Consider the following 20,205-nt stretch of genomic DNA (forward strand, 5'->3'; position numbering starts at 1 on the left):
TAACTTCAATATTGATGAGGCGGTGTCAAACGCAAGTTGCAATTGAATGAGCTTGAAGAAATCCCTAGCGATTAAATGCGATCTCGCGAAGGATTTATAAAGCTAACATGAAACGTGTTCATGATAAGCATATCTTGGCGCAAAGAGTTTGTAGTCGGTCAAAAGGTTTTGCTTTACAACTCCCGTTTACATGTTTTCCCAGGCAAACTAAAAACCCGTTGGTGCGGCCCTTTTCTAGTTATCAAGTCACCCTTTACGGGGCAATCACATTGGTAAATCCAAATGACAACAATACCTTTCAAGTTAATGGTCAACGGTTAAAACATTTTCACGAACTTCGTCCCCGATGTAGAGGAAGTCCTTTTACAGGGACCACTGCCTCTATGAGGATCGACCCTTGTCATTTGGTGTACTTACTTTCATTTTCATATCTTGATAAGTACACCATTCAGGTAACCGGCCCTCCCTATGGAGTGTATGGTCAGAAGTACGGATCCTAAGTCCACAGTTCACATAATTCACGTTTTCCACTTTTGCATGTTTTCTCAGTTTTTTAGTCATGTTCCTCTATGGAGTGAATTATGTATTTATTATTTTTCGTGTTTCTTATAATAAACAAATAAAAATAAAATTAAAATTCTTAAAATCATAGAAATTGCAATCCAACAAGTCTTGGGAATCTGACTTTAAACGACCCACGTTGTAAACAAATTTTGTGTTTAAAAATTTGTTTGGGGTGGCGATCGATCTTTCCATCGGGATTGTTCGAACTTTCCATTGGTTTTATTTAGGCCCATTAGTTCAATTGGGTTGACGTAATCTAAACTTAGATTTCCTTCGTTCGCATAACTTACGTCACACACGCACTTCGAGGCGTTCTTCCACCCTCTTATACGTCACCCATGGTTGGAATTGAATGTTTTATGGATCATTGGATTGGAAATTCTCTACTGATCATTTCCATAACTCATTCGCTAAAATCGGGCGAGTAACGAAGCGGCAAATTGAGTTTGAATTTGCGCGAAAAATCGGAAAATTTCTGAATTCAAACTGGGCTTGGGCCCAACCCGCGACGCGACGCTAAGGCGTCTCCTTCCTTCCCAACCCGCACGCACAGTGTTTCCACTTCAATCCCAAACCGCCGGTTACAAGTTAAATTAAATTTTGGAAACCAAAATAAAAAATAAATATAGAGAGAGGGAAGAAAACCTAACTACACCTACACCAAGGAAATCAAATCCACCTAAATCTTCTCTAAACAATCATCACCGCCAACCCAACTTCGAAAAACAGCCAACAATTATAGTTTCCACCACCACCACCACCGCCACCAACGCCGTTTTTAGTAGTTTTCTTCAAAACTCGCCTCCCCCATAGTCTACAAACCATTAGTAGTCTAAGTAATTTCAATGGCGCTACGACGTAGAATTTTGCCGGAACACGCGTTTGCTTCCGACAGTTTCGCGCCATTTTACGACGCGGAGATATTCAAGAGACATTGGAACGGACTGTTGTACTCAACTGAGGAGTTCTATCACTATGATTTGGTAGAATAGTTTTATAAAAAGCGAGAATTGGAAGGGGATAGGATTTTCATAAAGTTAGGAGGAACGCGAGAGAAGTAACGCGGCGGTTGTTAGCTAAACTGTTAGGAATTACGGCAGAAAGCAACCTAGTAACGACAATTCAGGAATCGATTAATCGGAGTTCCCGCTTTGATGAAGGATACCGTCGTGGAGGGTGAATACAATCGACATCCCATTCGTCCCGCCGACCACCACGAGAACCAATCAACCGGGTCAGAGCTCGGTGGATTGGTAGGAACGCCCCTGAAAGACAAAGTCGATGATATCGGCCCGCAATGTCCGCGACGTTCTCTGGATTTTGCAAACAAAGAAGTATAATTTCTGCATCCTTGATTTAATGTTTAATGTGATTCGAGGAGTGGGGAAGAGTTTAAGCCTCTTCCCCGTGATTGAGCACTAAGATCATGCTCTCCTTTAGAGTCGCCGCAAAGATCTGCTCCTATTAAGATCAAATTGCATTCTAATGCAAGTATCTATCTGGATTGCATCCAAGAGACTTGGCCGTTATGCGAAGAAAAATGGATGAGTCGGAGGATGAAAGGGAAGATATGACATGGCTGGATGAAGATGCATTAGAGAAGTGTAATTCTAATGTAGAACGCATGCAAGTGTTGCAAACTGCCTTGCGGTGCGTTTATGGTATTTGTGGAGATATCCGAAATAGACAGATAGTAGTTCAAAAGAAGCAAGGGAACCTTCAGAGGAGATTTGAAATGCTCGAAGGGGTTCTAGACGATATCTTGTCTAACATGGAGACTATCCACCAGCAACAACAAACCCAGTATGCAGTACTCGGTACTGAGATGGAAGCCCAACGCTTGTTCCGAATAGAGATGCTACGACGCATGCCACCCGTGGAGGACTCTGTTTCAGCCCGAGTCCGAACAGCATGAGCATCGTCGCCGAAGACAGATGGTTCAAGTCATTCTCCATCCCAGCCAATCTCCATCTCGGGGTCCATCATCAACACAAAACTAGGTGTTCACCCCAACTTGAGTTATTTGTTATTTCATAATTTCATTTTATTAGAAGGATTTTAATTCAAGTAGTTAAATTTAAATAGTAATGTGTTTATTTAATGTTGTTTGGATTTAAATTTTATTTTTAATATAATTGGTTATTTTCGAAGTCTTGCTTGTTTTATCATTAATTCCACCTTCCCAGGCTTCGTTTGGGGGTGGAAATATTTAAACCGAGCATAAGTCGTGATATGATCATATCTTTGTAAGTTGTCTTGGAGGAAGGTTGATAATTTGGCGATATCGGCATATCTATGACTTGTGTGGTGATAGCATGAAATCTACGAGAGTTTAGAAGTTACTATTCTAAATCCAGTATGGAAGATACCAGGATTTTTAGAAAATCATGGAAATGGGTTGTTTCCGTTTTCGGTTTTGAAATTTTCCTATTTCCGAAAATTGCCTTCAAACAAATTGGGAACTTCTCGATTCGTTTTGGTAGCTCGAACCTATTTAAACTCCTTTCTTTCTACACTAACAAACCACACTACATCCCACCATCATCCCGCCCTTCCACTCCAAGTTTTTTTTCTTTTTGCTCTAAACTCCGTTTCAGACCTTTTCAGCGCTTTTACATTTTTTCGAAAATTTTTGTCGAGGCGCGACCAAAAAACTTGTAATTCTAAAACCCACGAAAGCGACCGCGCCTATATGTGAGCCATCTACACTTTCTTCCTTCTAACGCGAAAAAAATCGAATTTTCGACGGTCATTCCGGATTTTTGTGGAGTATTCAAAGAGTTATTGTGATGACATCTCCTATAGTCATATACGAACAGTCCTTCAAAGATGTGTTGGGCACGAGACCTATGGACATTGGTTCCGGACAAAGAATCCTGCGATTAGGATGGCGTCATCTACTTGTAAGTGATGACGATTCATATTCACCACGACTTCTTTGCTTATTTCTACGACCATGTTAAATTCTATTGTAATCGGGATGGAGAACAAGAATTCTCTGTCGTGGTCGAGGACCGCGACACATCAATTCGATAAAAATGTGGTCGCTTTAGTTAATGGGTTACCAATACGATCCTGTTCACACATGGGCATATATGACCGATAATGCATACCAGCATGATTATACATATTTCCATGAGTATTATGGGGAGGGTATTTCGAGTAATGGACCGAGGGCGATATAGCATTGCCGCTTGGTAGCCTTTCCCTAAACGTAGGCACCATCATGTTATTCATCCCGATGAATATTTTGGGGAATGGCGGTTCATTTCCAAAACAAGATCGCTGGTGACATTTTCCTCGCTTTAGGCGAGGGGCGTCGCCGATATGACATCCCCCGAAGTTTTAGTCGCTAGTCTTAAGAGGGCCCAAAGCATGAGGCATAAGTATCTTCTTATGCCTGTTTTGGTAAGCCGCATCATCGTAGTTGTTTACGTATTACGTGCACAATTCACGATTGGAAAAGGGTTGAAGTCATGAGACCCACCAATCGGTGGTTAAGCTCGTTAGCACAAGATAATGACTTGGCGGGATGGCGGTCGCGACCTCATTTGGTTGCCCCGTACATCCCATCGGACATGATACCACTTAACATGTTAGCATTAGTAGATGATAACTGGCAGCAAGCTTGGCAAATTACAATGGACTGGCAGGATGCGAAGGAACCTCGTCTCACTAATGAGGAAGAGGATGCTTAAAAGGGAGATATGGTAAGTTTTAGTTTCAGTTAGTGTCTGCTTATGTCACAAGCAATTTAATTCTGTTAACCCCATAATGGGTGGAACTTTTATAGAGTTGCGTCAGTTTTTTATTTTCTATATTAGTATGTTCTAACCTTGTTTTGCAGATGTTCCAGAATTTCACGCGTTTCCATGGTATTTTTCCTACCCTCTTTATTTATAATACTTTGAGGACAAAGCATGATTCTTGTTTGGGGGGGGGGGGGGGGCATAGAAACACGTGTAATTAAGGCATCTGTTAGGATATAGATATGTATATTATGCATTTGTTTTCTAGTTAAAATTTTTAAAAATTCAAAAATATAAATAAATAAGTTATGCTATACACTTAGGAATATTGGTATTGTTTTCTTTCTATGCTCTTAACAATCTAGAAGTGTCAATGTAGCTTTTGCATCGGAATAATTGTTAGAAACTTAGGTTAATATGTAGGTAATAATCTCTCGCATCTATCTATAAATATATTACACGAGTATCTATGATTGTTAGCGATAAGTTTCAAATCTAGGCTAGAGTACTTATTCTACAAAATCCTGTGAGAATATAGCCGAAAGCCGTATATGAAATAAACATTTGAGAAATGACACAAGGGAGAAGTAAAATCCGGATAGAGATATCACACGTCCACTTGCTTGATCACTATGCCATATCCTAAGCGAGAATTTAGGCCCTCTTTGGATCGATATAACCGTAAATTCAAACCTATGAATTATTTTCCGCTAGTCGCCCCTCGAGCCTTTCTTTAGCCTTCCATAAACCACAAATCCTTTACCCCTTACAAAAACAAAAACAAAATAAAAAATAAATCAACCTACCCAATTTAGAGTAAGTCCGGAATAGAATGAGTGAAGAAAGAAGAAGAGAAAACACATGTAAACAAAAATTAGTTAGTTGCTTGAAAAAAAAAGAAGTTTCCATCCAAGGAAAAGAAAAAAAATAGAAATAAATAAAAACTCCAAAAATAGAATAAAAGGGAGTCAAAAGCCAAAGAAAAAAAAAAAAAAAATATGGCTAAGGATGGAAACAAAGTATAAGAAAAAAGAAAATAACAAGGTTTTTCTAAGTTACATAATATGAAGACTCTATTATCTCGGACTTGTCCTTTTGAATATCCATTTCCTTCCTTCTTAAACCATCTCCTAATCCCCGACACCTAATAAAGACATCTAGCTCAATTAGGAATAGGTTAGTGTGATAGTAAGTGGCGATGTGTTTGATCGACCCTAACTTCCTTGTTGTCATTGAGATTGTAAGGTAAAGTGTGCCCACGCACACCTGAGTAGATGTAAAACTTGAGTGGAAAAATTAGAGTGGTTTTGTCTTGACATTTATGTGAGGACCTACTTAAGGACGCTTATTCCGAAGTTTTTTGAGAAACTAACCTCGCTAGGCATTTCATAGTATTACTCATAGTATATATATTTGTATCATAGATGATTGATTATTATGCATATATTAGTTTAGGTTTTTGACTTAGTTATTCTTATTCAATTGCTAGTGAGATGTATAGATAGTTGGGACATGAATGAGGAAAACAATAGTTTTATTTCTTAGTCGTTGTAGTATAGTTGAAGTTTGTGAGTACCTTCACTGGAAAACTCTCACGAGGCTATAACTCGTCTATTCCCTAGTGGTTTAAGGCCTTGTTGCATAGGGTCAATGCAATCACACTCAGCGAAACGAGAGTAGATAGAACTCCATTTTTGGTCACTTATTTTAATTTCTCATCTTTGCTTGAGGACAAGCAAAATGCTGTTTGGGGGTGGTTTGATAAGAGCCCAAAACTGTAGTTTTAACCCTTTAACTGTCATACTTTTGCACCAATTATGTGAGTAATAATTAAGAGTTAACACCGATTCGTGTTTTTATGCATTTCGGGCTTCAAAGTCCATTATGTGCAGAAATGTGCCACTTTAGTGAGATAAAGGAGAAAAGGTCAGTTAGTAAGGAGTTCCGTGATTAAAGGCCAAGATTCAAGAAGATAAAGCCTTCTTAAAGCCCGGTCAAAAGCTGAAAAGTCGACACGGGTTGAAACAGCACACAAGTCAGCAGAACTTCCGAAAGCTGTATCTTTGGACTCAGATCTCGGAATTGGGCCTACCTTATGTCAAAACGACCGGCTCAGAAAGAGCTTTCCAATGGTCTAAGCTTTGACCCAATCAGAGGAGCAGAAGTGGACGAAAAGTCGGTGGAAGCCAACTGCAGTTGAAGAGGCCTTTTTGAACTGAAAGAATTGGGTTTTGGGCCTGATTCTCTGGCCCAAAACATGGCTCCAAGCCCATGCACGATTTTTGGATCTGAAAGTTTAAAAACCAAAGTTTAGCTCTTTGTTAATGGTAGCTAGTTAGACCTAAAATAATATAGATAATTCTAGATCTGTTTTCATTAATTAAATTAAGCTTTAGTTCCATTTTCAATTCTTGTTTTAGATTAAGTCTTTGAATCATTGTTCTTGATTGATTAGATAAATAAAATAGTTGTTTTAGCAATTTCGAATTGTGTTATTTCAATCTATTAGATCTAGTTTTAATTATTGTTGGTTACCATCTCTTAGTTGTTAATTAGAATTTAATCATTGTTTAGTTTAGATTAGTAAATTTCAAATCTTGATAATATGTGTAGTTTAAATTCATATAGGAATGATTGCGGAATGATTCAAGGCTAAAACCTCCATTAGAGGGGTTGATGAAGCCTTGATGAAAACTTGGTGGTATAGTGTAGAAGCATTATAGAATCTATTCCAATCTAGAAGGTCGGATTAAGCCCATGAGAATGGGTGGACGACCTCACATGCTAGTTAGTACTCGGTAGAAATGCCATGAACACTAGGAATTAGAACTCTAATTTCTTGCCGTAAGAACGTAAGAATCGAGATACAAGAATCTATACTAGGTTATTAAGTTGGATTCGAGGTGAATTCAATTCCCCTCTAATCCTTTATCTAGATTCAAAACAATCATATTTCCATAGCATTAAGTAGTTTAAATCAAGTAATCAAATTCAGTAAGTATCGTAGTATATCACCTTCGTAAAGCTCTCATTGACTTAAGACTGATTAATTAGATTAGAAAACAATTCCATGCTAGAGCACTAGGAGTGGAACGAATTTGTTACTCCACTCTATTTCGATAGAATTGAGAGTAGGAAACTTTGATAACATAGCATCAAAAATAGTTTAGTTTACTTACGTTTTGATTTCATCGTTCATTTCGTAGGTAAGCTATTCATTTTATGTTTATCAGCCACCGCCTCTTCATCTTGGATTAGGGGTGAACTAGAACACCTCAAGTCATGCCATAGTAGAGTGTTTTCCCCATTTGCAATCTCAGATTTGATGAATTTCTTTGCAATCTCAGATTTGATGAATTTCTTTGCAATCTCTCTGGTATTCAAAATATTTTGCCAAGACCATGAGCAATCTTTTGGGATACTCATGGTCAAGAAGAACTTCTCCTTAATGTGCTGCTTCCAAATCCAATCCACCCATATAGTGTCCTCTCTTGTCACCAGCTTGAATATTAGACCACAATAAGCTCCTGAGTTCCATCTTTGTAAATTCATAACTCCCAAGCCACCTTCATCTTTAGTGAGACAGACTGTACTCCAACATGCCTGGTGGTGCCCTTTCTTCATGGTTGTACCCATCCATAAGAATTGTGCACATAACTTTTCCACTTGTTCTAGAATAGTAATTGGGAGAATAAAGGTTATCGACTAATAAGTGTGGAAAGAAATAAGAACTTAATTGATCAGTTGTAATCTACCTGCATGCGAGAGCAATTTTGATTTCCAATTTGAAATTTTCTTAGTGATCTTCTCAACAAGGGGTTGACAGTCCCTTATCCCCAATCTAGCCGAGATGAGAGGAAGGCCTAAGTAACTCACGGGAGGTTTAACCAGTTCCACCCCCAGGAGAGTAGCCAAAGCTACAACATCTTGGTGATTTAATCCTCCGGCTAACAAAGATGTTTTGTGCTTGTTGATATTCAACCCCGTGGCATCTCCAAATGTTTTTAAGCACTCTTTGATGGCATTCAAGAAGCACAATCACCCTTGCAGAACAAAAGAACATCATCCGCAAAGGACAGATGAGACAGTCTCACTCTGCTACATTTTGAATGAAATGAGATGGCTTTGCTGTTAATGTTCTGCATAATAATAGAACTGAGAATTTCCATCACTAGAACAAACAGATAGGGGGATAAAGGATCTTCCTGCCAAATACCTCTCTTCCCTTCAAAGAACCCTTCAGGAGTACCATTGATCATAATAGAGTAAGAGGGAGTTGCAATGCACATCTCTATCTATTTATACATAGACAGAGGAAAGTTAAAGACCTTGATCATAGCAAGGATATATAGCCTCCCAACTCACCATGTCATAAGCTTTCCTTATATCCAGCTTGATTTAGCATCTAGGAGTGCCATACTTCCTATCATAACCTCTGAGGAGTTCATGAGAAAACAAAACGTTGTCTTGAATGGATCTGCTAGGAATAAACGCTGATTGGTTTGCTTGGACAATGTCATTAATGACTAACTTTATCCTATTAGCCACAACATTTGAAATACATTTATAGATGGTGTTACATAGCGCTATTGGTCTGAAATCCTCAATCTTTGAAGGATTACTAACTTTAGGTATGAGACATATGAAAGTAGCATTAATCCCTCGAGGACATCTATAATATTTGAATGCATTACTGATAGCCTCTGTAAAATCATCCCCAACTATATTCCAACAGCTCTTGAAAAAGAAAGGAGTGTAACCATCTGGCCCAGGTGCTGTATTCTCTTTCATCCCAAAAAGTGCTTCCTTTATTTCCTTTTGCGAGATATCAGCTTTTAGAAGAATTTTCATAGAGGGTGAAATGATGGCTTTGACATGAAGGCTATCGAAAAACTCCTCTCCGCTAATCTCTGCTGCCAGAACCCAGAATCTCAGTGTAATACCCACTATAGATTTTATAACCTCAGCTTGACCCATTACAGTAACACCATCTGCATTCTGAATGTACCATATGCCACTCTTAGCTTTCCTTTCCTCTAGCGATTTAAAGAAAAAAGCAGTGCATTTGTCTCCTTCTCTCGCCCAAACATCTTTTTGTTTACTCTTGATTTCAGCAGCTTCTATCCGAGCCAAGTCACTATACTTTCTGAGAGCTTCCTTTTCTCTTTGTCCCAATAACAAATCCCAAAGTTTAGCTAGCAGCTGCCTTTGCACATCATACAAGACTTCCCTAGCTTGCTCCACTCGACCATGAATGTTTGAGAACTGAGATCTAGCCCATGGTTTGATTCTCGCCTTCAGAAGTTTCAGTTTTCGCATAAGGACATACATTGGGTTCGAAAACAATTGCACATCCCATACTTCTTGCAACATGTTTTGGAAATTCTGTTGTTCTACCCAATAGTCCTTGAACCTAAAAGGTGTAGGAACCGTTATGGTTGTATGTCATCTATTACAAACCGTGAAAACCCATGCGCAGCGGAATAAGGGTGTTCACAATTTTGTTAGGAATCATACTTTTGAAAAGCTGTGATATCTCTGAGAATCCAAGCTCTACGATTCAACAACCTCTTGATCTTCTGTTATATTCCTATCTTGGAATGGACGTTGTGTGGGCAACGATCTACCAATCCCTTCTTTCTCTCTTGGCCAAATTTTGGGACTAATTATGCTTTAGCAATCACTTAGTGTTTGGCTAGGAAAGAAGGGTTTCTTTATATAGGCCACAACAGGGACTATGAGGAGAAATTAGGGTTAGGTCTCCTGACGGGCTTGGGCTTCCCATGTTCGCCCAGAACACACGGCCCAAGTCCGTCAACAAATGGCTTATTTCACTAAAGGTCATTGTTGCACTACCACCCTAATCCCAAATTACGTGTATTACGTTTATGGGCTCCATATTATATGCTTGTTGATCTCCCCGTGTTAAGATATCGAATGCCCGTTGATTAAGTCAAGTTACTAACAACTACATTAATCAACTTCTTATGTCCTTGAGTAGTACCACTCAACCTCATTGTCACGTTGGATTAAATCCACCTACAGGGTTTACATGACAATCCTTATGAGCTCCTCAAGGGGACATCATCAACCCGACTTCTTGCGGGTCACATATTTCTTCTATAATCAACAACACACCTTACACACAATGTCATTACCCAATCCATCGAGTTTGTTGGTTCACAAATGAATCTCACTCATTGATGATTTAAAGCAATGTACAATGCCCGTAAGTGCCCATTATTATATCCGGATTAAGAGGACAAGCATCCATAATAACAGAGGTGTTTGTTTTCTTATATAGTTAGTATAAAGAGAAACAACCTCACTTGGTCCTGTTCAATACACACAAAGTGTACTAGTATAATCCTGTAGTCAAGATAGACTAATACCAGATTATACTACAACCGTACCAATGGTTTGTCCAAATCCATCTAGGTTGTGAACGTTTACTTATACTTTATAAGGTACTGATGATATGATCTTCTGTGTGTCACCACACACTATATTATCTACAACATAAAGTATTAGACGCATGCATATAACTAATAACATATGTGATATGCATAACATTTGCCCATATGATTCTCATTCAAAATATGAAGAATTAAAGTTAATACAAAAGTAATGCTTTTAGTATATAGCCTTATCAAAAGGTAGGGCTTTGCATTCATAATCATACCAGAAAAGCAAGACTGGTGAGTGATCTGATGCTCCATGGGGTAGAAATTCTACATTAGAAGATGGATATACATTAGTCCATAAGCTATTGACTAAGCATCGGTCAATCTTAGTCATTATTCTGCCTCTTCCCTCCACCTTGTTATTCCAAGAGAAAAAAAACCCATTAAAGCTCAAGTCAGACAGACTTGCTCTTTGTAAATATTCCACAAATTCCTCAGCTTCTCTAGGGTGCATTGGACTACTTCCCATCCTTTCCTCAACTTTAGTTATGTTGTTGAAATCACCAACTATAGCCCAAGGAAGCATGATTGAACTTTGAATAGACATTATATCCTTCCATAGTTTAGTTATGAGAGCTTTGGAATTTCTAGCATAGACCACCGTGAGCATGAAGACTTCATTGGTATGCTTGAAAGTAACTTGACAGTGAATAAACTGATCAGAGTCCTGTAAGTTCACAATGCTTATCATATAAGGATCCCAACAAATCTAAATTCTACCTGCTGGATCTTTTCCATAGTTATTCGTCTGTTCCCAGAGAGGACAACAAATGTTTCTTATGTACTCATACTTGTCTTCCCGCACTTTGGTTTCGAGTAAACAAAAAACACTAAGCTTCTTATTCAATCTTACTTTATTTATCTCCCTAGCTTTCTCAATGTCATTGGTGCCTCTAACATTCCAAAAACACATTGATGTAATCAACTATGATTTTTCTTCTTGGAGCCTCTTGTTCTGCCCCTTCCTTTTTTGCCACTAACTTGATTCTTATCTATTGCAGCTTGAGATTTGTTACTGGACTGTTGACTTGCGTTACAACACACTTTGCCAGATCGTGTAACAACACCAGTTGGCACCATTGGTGTAGCAGGTTTAACTTCAGCACCTTCATTCTCTATGATTTGATCATTAAAAAACTCAGTCTCCTCTTGCATCTCGTCCACCTCAGAATTTCCATCCTTTTCATCAATGTCTGTTAATAGGTGAAACCTGCTAGCCTCCATGTTAAACGCTAACGCCATTTCATGCTCACTGCAGCGTTGCTTAGTTCAAGAGCAAAGGGGACTAGAGATTGTTCCAACTCTGCAGCACTTACTGCTGTAGGATCTTTCTCCTTCCATACAACGATGTCAAAATTCCCATTTTGTGCTACCTCCCCTCATGCTACCATATTGCAAGGAGATATAGACGGATTTACAATTGCTTCTTCTTGTGAAATATTGTCAGAGGGGACCCGAGGGTTTATCCCAGGTTGTCTCACTTCTTCAGGACTTGTATGCATTTCCCGGCCTACTTCAGGATAATGTTCTGCTTCATTGGTCGTTGTAGAAGGTACTGGTCTCCATTTAGTGGCCTGCTGCCTTCGCTTTAGCCTTCTTCTTTGACTCTTAGATAGTCTAATATTATTTCCTTGTGGTTGTGCTTCTTGTGCCATCGGTTCTTTTCCTTTGTCTAGAGCTTGCGGTTGTGCTGTAGGAATTTGAACCTGCTGAGGTGTTGGTACTTGCTCACTATTTTTAGTTGCTTGCCTGCACTTTGACACTAAATGCCCAACTATCTTGCAGTGGTTACAGAACTTGGGCAAAGTACCTAGTTGGACTTTTTGCCAGAAATCAATACTTCGTTCCGGCATATCAATAGATATCTGATATGGTATCAGTTTCGACAAATCAACATCAAAAAGTACGCTCGCATAATAGCCATTTTTTCACTCTAGAGAATTCATGTCTACCCGAATAGGATTGCCAAAGCCTCTACCCATACTAATTAATATATCAACCTCCCAATACTCAAAAGGCAGTCTTGGGAATTTGATCCAAACAAAGCCAGTAGTTTGTCTATGAGATTCTATGTTAAAGCTAGGCGTCCACCTTATAATTCTTACAAGCGGTCCTTGTAGATGCCAATGCCACCCAAAGAAGATTTTGTTAAAGTCCACCTTATTATCAAGGCGAAACACAACATATCCTTTTCCCAAAGGTGAAAGCTTTAAACTTCCTGTTAAACCCCAATCGGTGCTGACTACCGATCTGATAGTGTATAAATTCAAGATCTTTGAATCCAATCGAGCAATGAGAGCAAACTTACATGCTTCTACTCCTCTTTCAAATGAACTCAGAGGAATCTTAATTGCTGGTTTATCATCTTTCTTGGATGGCACAGGAAAAGTTGAAACATCCACCGTTTGCTTTATTCTACCCTTCGCTATGTTCGCATAAGATTCCTTGGTTGTGTTATCTTCAACTCTGTTTCTACTATCCCCTTGTCTCGAAGATTCCACACCATTCCCTACTGGAAAACATGTTTGGTGTCTATCGCTACTGAACCCAAATGGGATTGAAGCCATCTCGCCGGAACAACAACCAAAAACGAACAACAGCACCCCAACAGAATAGAGGAAGATGCTTGTTTCCACTAAAGAACTCACACTGTTAACAGTGTAGGATTTTACCAATGGTGGAGATTAGGATAGCTTTCACCAAAGAACTCACACTATATTTAGTGGAGGATTTGACCTATCTGCTACTTTTATCATCAACTTAACCAAGTCAGAAGCAAGGGCTATCATTCCTACAGTTGATAAATCCTTGGCTCCATCCAATAAGCTATGTGTCACACCCCGAATTTCGACAGAATTCGGAAAAATAATATTTGTTCCTGACTCTTCGATTTTCGAGGTGTGATGCACTCTCAACTTCCAAAAACCCATAAACAGTTTAAATATGCAGATAATTAAAAACCAATAAAAATTTTAAATTAAACAAAAGTCCTCTTCATTACAAAAATTTACAAATAAGATTTGGTTACAAATCTCTTTTCAATAACTCTTTATTTAAAATTACAAATGAAAACACAAATAACATTGTCTCAACTGAAAATCTATATCACCTCAAGAGAAAACAAAACCTATCTTGAAATGCAACGCTAACGTAAACCACAAGCAGCAACCAACCTTCTTCAACACTAAACCTGTCAAGACTTATCAACTATGTTCATTTAATGAACACACCCGATAAGCAAACATGCAAATCGGGTCAACATTATAAAAATGCTGGTGTGAGTAACTATAAAATATAATATATACTTATACATATATTTACACACTAAATAAGGCAGTTAGTTCCTCCACTGAGGTGCCTTAACATCTAACGAATAATACAACATCCTTAAGTATAATAATTAAGGCAGGTAGTTCCTCCACTGAGGCGTCTTAGCTTCTAATAATAAAAATAATCATATCGATATGTACATACAATATGTAAGGTAGTTAGTTTCTCCACTGAGGCGCCTTAACTTCCCACTAACCACACAACAAACCATATGCATAATAAAAGACATTTAGTTCCTCCCCCGAGGCGCCTTAAGTTCTAACTAAACTAATAACCAACCAAGCATATTCTATACGTACCGCGTTTCATGCTCAATTACAGAATGGGTTGTCTCTGCACAAGTAATTAGTTTGACCCACCCTTTTGCACAGCCATATACAATCATATATTTAAAGATATATCATTAACCAATATATTACCATAATTATATTATTTATGGCTTTTTTTGCGTGTCCCTAAAATCACGTCGTATCTATGTCTTACATAGTTTTCCTGGCTCCCACAATCGCTACCCAACGCCGAACATGTACATCCACATGCCTCCCCTCACATAATGAACCACTCTGTGCATAGCTACCCTAAGCGGGATATCGCATACCAGGTAACCCTCACACGGAAGCCATTATGTGAGTACTGCCACTATTCGACATAAAATATCACGCGTCTCGTTCTAATTTTGCGAACGGAATAATCAAGCCACTATTCGGCTACACCAGAAGGGTCATTCAAATTTACTGAAACGCCAGAAGGGCCAATCATATAACATACGCCCATCACTAGGGCCAAATCACATGAGTTGTGGTAGCTAAGTTCTAGGATTTTCGTTACGTAATTTATTCAAGTGTCGTACCTTAGTATCTCATAACCATTTCACTCTATCACGTGCCAAATAAATTATTGCACTAAACCACCATATTTGGAAAATCTCAATAATAATTCTTGTTCTATCTCATGCCAGTATACTTAATTGTACTGAAGCTCAACATTTCTCATTAAAATAAAAATCCAAAAACCCAAAACTAGAGTCCATGAATCTGAGTCCATGTGTAGTTTAATTCTCATAAAAACGTATATACCTAAGTCTTATACAAATTTCCCTCTTGTTACGTGCAAATATTTATATTCTTTACACACTACTCATGTCAAATCTTAATTAGATAATGACAAACAAAATTATACCATTTTTGACAATATTTTATTACTACATTTGTCCATATTCTTAAATATGTGAAAATCTGGAAAAATCAACATTCCACATTCAACGGTCAACAGTCAAAGTTAACACGTCATTTCCATGTTCAACAAGTTCATGGTCATAGCCATGGTTCATGGCTAAGGTCATAGTTCATGTCATGGCTAAGGTAAAGGTGCATGGCTCATGGGCTCACGGCTAAAGTCATGGTTAAGGTCATGGTTCGGACCCAACTAGCCAAGCCTATGACTCAACTAAAGATTCAAATAATGTTAGCCGGATCCAACATAAAAGCCAAACTAGAAACCGGCCCAACAATAGATTTAGCCCAACTAGAAATATATAAAAGAAATAGATCCACTTAAAACAATAATGTCCCAGCCCACAAAAATAAAATAGAACCGGTCCATGTACAAAAAAAAAATAGAACTGGCCCTAACAAAAACTAAAGACTTTGGCCCAAAGCCCAAAACTAAAATCGGCCCAAACCAAACAGATTTCGGCCCAAGGCCCAACCGAATTAGAGTTAGAATAGGTGAGACTGGGAGCACCGGATCTAAATCTCGGTCATCCCCTCCACCAGACCAGCTCGCGTCCGGCCATCGTAAACCTCCACACACCACAATCCAAAAACCAACCGAAATTAATCCCCATCCAAAACCAACAACATTTAATAAAAGCCAAATCCTCAAATCATTCAATTCATATTCTTCATCAAAACTAGATCTAGAATTTTCGACCTCCATTAATGGCTTCTAAGAGCTTCGACAACCCCCACCCAATCCAGCATTCAATCATACGTCAACAACCAACAATTTAACATCACAATATAAAAAAAAAGAGTTCAAACAAATCTATCAGGACGATTTGTTCTTTTGGCTTGGCGACGCCATTAACGCCCTTCCAAAGCTTCGCCAGCACCCATTCCACTACCCCCAACTACAACCAAACATCATTCCACCAAAGCCACAACAAGATAAGAGTTCAAAACCACAAACAAAAAGAGTTTAAATGAAACACAGGCCGAAATCTTGCTGTGGGGCTTGCACCACCATTAACAGCTTCTCGAAGCTTCGACAGTTCAATAATTAAGCAAACACTATTCTAACATTTAACCCGTTTAACACTTCGACATTATTGCAGAACAACTACAGAAAAATGAACGAAAACCTTAGACAGTAAAATTTTGTCTGTATACCCGTAAAACTCTGGATTCCGTGAAAAAGAAAAAAACTAACTACTCACCTATATTAAAAGCTCTACGAATTCATCATAGTTCGAATCGTCGCGCTCCAACACTCTAGCAAGCGAGTTTTTATCTCCGCCTCCATTTTTATTTTAATTTTATCTAAAAACCCTATTCTTTGGAAAAAGTATATATATATACCTGGGTTTGAAACCTAAGCCCAACACAGACTCGGGTCCAGAAATCAGGCCCACGTATCCCAAATCCAATCCAGTGAAGTTTAAATAAATAAATAAATAAATACGTATTTTAAATACGGGCGTTACACTATGAGAGCAACACATACATCATATTTATAACAAATGTGGACCTTAAAACTAATGAGTTTCATTTTTACTGAAGCGTGTATCCCATCCATGACTACTAAAGCACGTATCCTTCATAGAGTTATGTGTGTTAATAACAAAGCAATAAAAAGGATAGTTGTATAGGAAATTTCTATCTAAGATAAGATCTTATAAGGCCAGTCTGAAGCATATCTCACATGGCACATTTAGGTTACTAAGTATATAGTACAATAGCTTGTACCAAGACCATGAAAACTAAGTACGGTCCTTTTGGGGCTGCACACCTCTACTTCTAACAGGAGACTCACATTACCAAGCAACAACTCCTTGTAAAAGGTGATGCAGTCGTTTTTCTCAAGAAGGATATAAATAAACTTAAATAAACTTATTGTTCTGACTTCTAAGAACCAATTGATCCAATTACTTGTATATGTGAGATTGGCCAGTAGAGTAAATAAAATAACACAAATAGAATGGGGAAAAACTTATTTTAAAACGACAAATATGTAAAACCAAACACCATCGATAAAACAAAAAAAAAAATATATATATATATATATATATATATATATATATATATATATATATATATATATTTTTTTTTTTTTTTTTTTTTTGGATGGCAAGCAGGGTTTTGAGAGGTCCCTTACCCCTATTGTATAAATAAGATAAATTGGCTTGGTTACATTCTTATATGATTTTTGTCCGTAGCATCATCATATATGATTTTCTTTACATTTTTTCAAAAAAGAGCTTGGAATCAGCTCTATAAAACTAACACTTGGAATATTAGATGCTAAGATATCTGCTAACTTATTTGACTCCCTATATACATGCACTAAATTAAAAAAAAAAATATATATATATATATATATATATATATATATATATATATATATATATATATATATATATATATATATAACCAAACACCATCATTCTACAAATTTAATCCTAAGACACTCATTGTTTGCTGCAGTACGTTAGTGACTTATGAATAAAATTTGTTATAGCCAACTTGTGAAAGCTTGTTATTTTGTTAGGTTCTGCCATTGCATTTAAATACCATCACTATCCTCAACGATTTTTTGTGGCTATCAGTTAAATTGATATGATTGACAAAACCATTTCAGATCAAATTTCTAATAAATTGAAAATTAACCATACCATTCCAAAAATAGAGAGAGTACATAAACATACATCATACACCCTCATTCAAACAAGTCATCACAAACAAGCACCCATTACATTTCACAATTTCAGTTCTTACAGACAAAACCCAACAATTTATCACAAAGAAACACAGAAACCCCAATAAATGTCATTAATTGTACAAATAGGAATATCCATAGTAACAGATCTTAAAAAAAAACAATTACCTGTTAATTAGATGATGCCCTTGAGAGAGAAAGATGAGACGAATTTCTAAAACAACCAGAATCGAAATCCACTAGAACTGGTAGCAAAAAATGGAAAAGAAATCGATATTGATAATAAATCTCTCTAAAAATTATAATGATTTGAAGTGAGAGGAAGAGTACCTGGTCGAAGAATAGCTAATTAACATGCTATGGTGTGTATACCCACTTCCTGAAATTCAAGAAGAACCAATACTTAATCTGATCTCCTCAATTACACCAAAACCCAAAGAATTATTAATATCAAAAGAACAAAAAACAAAAGCAAGAATTCACTGTGAAATTAAACAAAATCAATTTGCATTGGCAGTACATTTTATGTGGTGCAAATTAATGCTGATGCCTGATATAGAACTATTCGTACGTACGGAATGAATCTGTAAGGGTAAGGTTTCTTGGCAGGGAGTCCCAAGCCAGTGAACAATGGAAGCGGATTTCAGTTAAAAGCTTGAAAGAGTTTGACTACGGTCCCTGACCTACTTGCCAAAAAGAAGTTTATGATGCTCTAGTTGCAAAGTCCATTCGATATTGCCGTTGCCTTCACTTCTGCTGCCTATACCTTTGCTTCCACTTATGCCGTATGTTTCTATCTTCGCTCGCTCTACTATGAGGCCCGCGTCCAACTCCGAGAGCTCTTGTGAGAGAAAGTGAACCGTGAACTGGTTCGATCCCTCTTTCTAATGAGAAATTCCTATTTTCTTTCTCAGAGAACCCATATCGATACCAAACTGTAGAAACCATAGAGAGATGAAAGTTACTACAATCAATACCAAACCCTCGAATTGAGTTAATAGAGAGAGAAAGAGAGTAACTTTGAGGAGTAGAACTGAAATTTAAGGTGTAGAGTTGAGAGTTAGAGTTGCGTAAATGCAATCACCGGCATGGACATTTGAGGAAAACCTAGAATGGTATAAGTGTATAACTAACTTGAGATGGAGAGAGCTAGAGAGGCAGCAAACCCATGAACTAAAAATGTTTAGAAGACTACTTTTACTAAAATACCCCTGAGAGTCAGGCGGGCTTGCTTGAATTTTTCCCCACAGGACAAGCGGGAAGCCTCACACAAAATAACGACAATGACTCTAGTGACTCCTTATACTACAACCATAAGCATTCGTACTTTAACAAGTGCCATTAACCGTCATTTTTGCGTGTCATTAATTGGCCAAATTGGTGTAGTCGTGGGCGTAGTGTTGTGTTTCAAATTAGTTTTTTCTAGTAGAGTTGTGGGTGCGTTGGACTAAAAACTAGTTGGGTCAAACGGTCACTTAAGGTCGGGTAATATGTAACTATTTTAGTGAAATAGTCACAAATAGTTCTCCACACATATACGCCTTTTTTAGAAAAAAAACCATTTGTGACCGTTTCGAAAACGCATGTCACCAAAAACTTTTTAAAACAGTCACAAAAACCTTTTTCTGCCATTTGTGACTGTTTCAAACAGAACATTCACAAATAACATTTTAAAATAGTCACAAAAAGCTTTTTTTTTCTATTATTGTTTAGTAATTTTTCCGGTGCTTGTGTTAAATGCTATTACGCTTGTCCGATATGTGGTGAACACACAGATTCTTGCAGATTGAAACATTGCATGAAGAATGTGTACATGGCTTACAAAAAAATATCTTCCGGAAGAGCATCCGTATCGAAAGCAAAAAAAGGCGTTTAATGGTAAATGTGAGTTTCGATCCACACCAACACCACTCATCGGTGTGCGTATACGGAAGAAGATTAAAACACTTATAACTTTTTGGGGCAAAAGTGATGAGTCAAAAAGGTTAAGAGCAAATATTATTCATGATGATGTTACACATTGTTGGAGAGGAAGAGGTCGATTTTTTTTAGGCTTGTGTATTGGAGACATATTTACTTATTCGACATAACTTGGATGTCATGCATATTTAGAAAAATGTTTGTGATAACATTATTGGGACCTTGCTTAACATTAAGGGGAA

General features: G+C 37.7%; 1 long non-coding RNA gene across 2 annotated transcripts; it reads right to left on the minus strand.

The window, feature by feature from the left end:
• Positions 1–13,730: 13,730 nt before the first annotated feature.
• On the minus strand, positions 13,731–19,184 carry LOC147516054 (uncharacterized). 2 transcript variants are annotated; one of them, XR_015213571.1, is made up of 4 exons: positions 18,564–19,184; positions 18,374–18,422; positions 18,212–18,288; positions 13,731–13,984 (listed from the first exon to the last, which is right to left on the minus strand). It is a non-coding gene; the product is annotated as an uncharacterized LOC147516054 (long non-coding RNA). The 2 variants fall into 2 exon arrangements; XR_015213570.1 differs by lacking the exon at positions 13,731–13,984 and having other exon boundaries at positions 18,057–18,288; positions 18,564–19,183.
• Between the last annotated feature and the right edge of the window lie 1,021 nt (positions 19,185–20,205).

This window comes from Coptis chinensis, chromosome 2, assembly GCF_015680905.1.
Source record: "Coptis chinensis isolate HL-2020 chromosome 2, ASM1568090v1, whole genome shotgun sequence".
NCBI classification, from domain to species: Eukaryota; Viridiplantae; Streptophyta; class Magnoliopsida; order Ranunculales; family Ranunculaceae; genus Coptis; species Coptis chinensis.